We start from the raw sequence: 3283 nt of genomic DNA, 5'->3' as shown, positions 1-3283 counted from the left end.
GAGTGCAATTTGTACTAAGAGAATATGTACCACAACCCTATTCAGTATTTCGAAGCACGATCCAATCGTATAGTCCAGGAACTATCATTAAGTTTTATTCATATGTATGCATAACACCGCTCTCGGCATCTACAACCTTTCACAAGTGTTTTACCTCTTTTGAGTGAACAATGAACTCTGACACTCTGACCCTTACGAGTCTTGTTGTATAACAATATTTTATATGAGCATGCATATACCATGATCACTTCGGATCAACTGATCGGCATATGTAGCCGCAAGCCTAGTAAAGGCGCAACAATTACTCTAGTGCACCGACTCTTACGAGTAGGGCTTCCTTCCAGGTGAAGGTGGAACAAGCCATTTCGACAGGGTTTTGCCAATAGAAGAATCATCGTGTCATTTAAACTAGTTCAGGCAAGTCTTTTGCCAAATATTTTGACAGTCGTTCTTCTGCTTGACGAAGGAAGCATGATGTCCCTTTTTACTTTTACAAACTACTTGTCAGAATTTTGGCAGCACCTCCTCTGTGTGACAGAGTACGTGCTATGCATCTTTCTAAGCTTGTTGAATTTCTTTCAGAAATTTTGATAGCACTTCCTCTCATTGATAGAGAAAGCTTTGCATTTTTTTAAACTCAATGAACATCTTTTTAAAAATTTCAATAGTACTTCCTCTCTTTGATAGAGGAAATGCTATGCTTAAGTCGGGGATACATGTGCACTGTTGTGTATACTTTGCATCTATTGTGATTCATTGGAACTTAAGTCTTTAACTAGGCCATGCACAAGTGACTTAGGTTTTTACAAAAAAACAGTTTTACGCAAGAGCAAAACTTTTCCAATAAGAGCTTCTTTTATCAATCAGAATCTTGATCGAGGAGCGGCATATGAAATTATATTTGACAATTAATCTCCATTTGAATGCTCATTTATGCGCAACTATATGTAATATAAGCAAGAGTCTGTGCGATATAGCGCGACAGCATAAATGAAAGCATATTTAAGGTTCGGTGAGAGAAACCAAACTAAATAACTTGTAAAAAGCAAATACATATATATTTGTAGAAAGTAGAAGCCTTGGCATCGTTTGACGTGATGATAATCTTAAATACATAAGCAAATACATAAGTAAATACATATACACAAAAAGGAGGAGCCTTGGCATCATTCGACGCGACGGTAATCTTAAAAGCATAAGAAAATACTTATATGCAGAAAGCAGAAGCCTTGGCATTATTTGATGCAATGATAATCTTAAATGCATAAGAAAAAACATATATACATTCATGCGAAAAGCAGGAGCCTTGGCATTATTTGATGTGATAATAATCTTAAATGCATAAGCAAATATATATATATATATATATATATATATATATATATATATATATATATATATATATATATATATATATATATATATATATATATATATATATGCGAAAAGCAGATGCCTTAGCATCGTTCGACGATGCGGCAATCTTACAAGCATAAGAAAATACATATATATTGCGAAAAGTAGGAGACTTGGTATCATTCAACATGACGGTAATCTTAAAAGCATAAGCAAATACACACACACACACACACACACACATATATATATATATATGTAGAAAGCAGGAACCTTAGCATCGTTCGATGCGATGACAAACTTAAAAACATAAGCAAATACATATATATCGAGAAGAGTATAACTTTGATATTCATTGGTATGCAAACCTATCAAGCTATGTGGTAGTGCTCTAATGAGGTGGTTGAGGCACTCCTAGGTCGTGATCGGCATGTCCTTTATGTCCGGTATGATCACAATCAAGAGTGTCTCTTGCAGCTTTCAATGAAACGATGATTTGACAAAGTCTAAACCAAGAACCAGTTTGGACCTAGCATAGGTCTAACTGGGTTCAAACCTACCTTAACTAGGTTAGGTTTAGTTGGATGGTTGGGTTTAGGCAAGAAAAGGGTAGAAAAAATTAAGCCGTCAAGACCAAGAGGTCATGTCCCAACTGGGTTAAGTAGGTCCAAGCCCACCCCAACTAGGCTAAGTTTAGGTCAAGTAGGTTTCACTACAAGAAAATTGCCAATTAGCGACAAATATTTGTGACAGATTTCTTCCATCGCAACGTTGCAGTGGATTAATGAGAGAAACTAATTCGTCACTAAGATTTGTAATATTTACGAAACTACCGACGGAAAGGTTTTTGTCGCAACATGCGCGATGATTAGCGACGGATTTGGCGACGAAAGTTTTTCTGTCGCTACGTAGCGATGAAAATCTTCAGTCGCTAACTGGTCATGTAAATTTATAATGGAGTTGCGACGAAATTAGGCCTTCGCCAAATCTGTCGCTAATTTTCCCGTAAATCCCTAATTAGAGCCCTTTTTTCTCTTTTTTGTTTCGTCTCTCACGCCTGCCTGACGCACTCCTTGGCCCATCGCCCGTCGCTCCTCGGTCTGCCGCTCGGCCCGTCGCCCCCCGGTCCGCCGCCCGACATCTCCCAGGTAAATCCCTCTTTATTTTTTTTCTGGCAGGGGGGCACCTACCCTTTTTATTTTTTTCAGCAAGGGGCGACCCCCCTGCCTCGTTGTTTTATTCGGGCAGAGGGTCTCCCCCCTGCCTCGTTTGTTTTTTTCGGTAGGGGCGGCGACCCTCTGCCGCGTTTTGTTTTTTCCGGTAGGGGGGCAACCCCCCTACCTCGTTGTTTTATTCGGGCATGGGGTCTCCCCCCTGCTTTTCCGTCAGGGTGTCACCCCCCTGCCACTTTTTTTCTAGGGGGGGGGGGGACACTCTGCCTCATTTTTTTTTGGCAGGGGGTCGCCCCCTGCCTCATTTTTTTATTCGAGCAGGGGTTCACCCCCATGCCTCTCTTTTTTTCGGCAGGGGGGTGACCCCTGCCTCACTTGTTTTTTCTGCAGGGGGTCGCCCCTCTGCCTCATGTTTTTATTCAGGCATAGGGTTGCCCCCCTGCTTTTTTGGCAAAGGGGGAGAGAGCGACCCTACGAGCGACCCTACCTCATTTTTTTTTTTGGCAGAGAGTTGCCCCTCCTGCCTCATTTTTTTTTCCGACAGAGGGGCGACGGGCCAGGTGGTGCCCAGCGATCGCCGTGTTCCTGAACCACGACATCACCCCATGCATGCCATTCCGGGGGACGATCACTACCTCTGGAGACCTCTTGCTGCTGTCATACATCGTTGGCCTACTGACTGGCTGGCCGAACTCGAGGGCGGTTGGGCCGAACGGAGAGGTGGTCGATGCCCGAAAGGCGTTTTGCCTCGCCGG

This window comes from Nuphar pumila, chromosome 14, assembly GCF_984573655.1.
Source record: "Nuphar pumila chromosome 14, dmNupPumi1.hap1.1, whole genome shotgun sequence".
Classification (NCBI taxonomy): domain Eukaryota; kingdom Viridiplantae; phylum Streptophyta; class Magnoliopsida; order Nymphaeales; family Nymphaeaceae; genus Nuphar; species Nuphar pumila.
Note: the sequence above shows the minus strand (reverse complement) of the source record.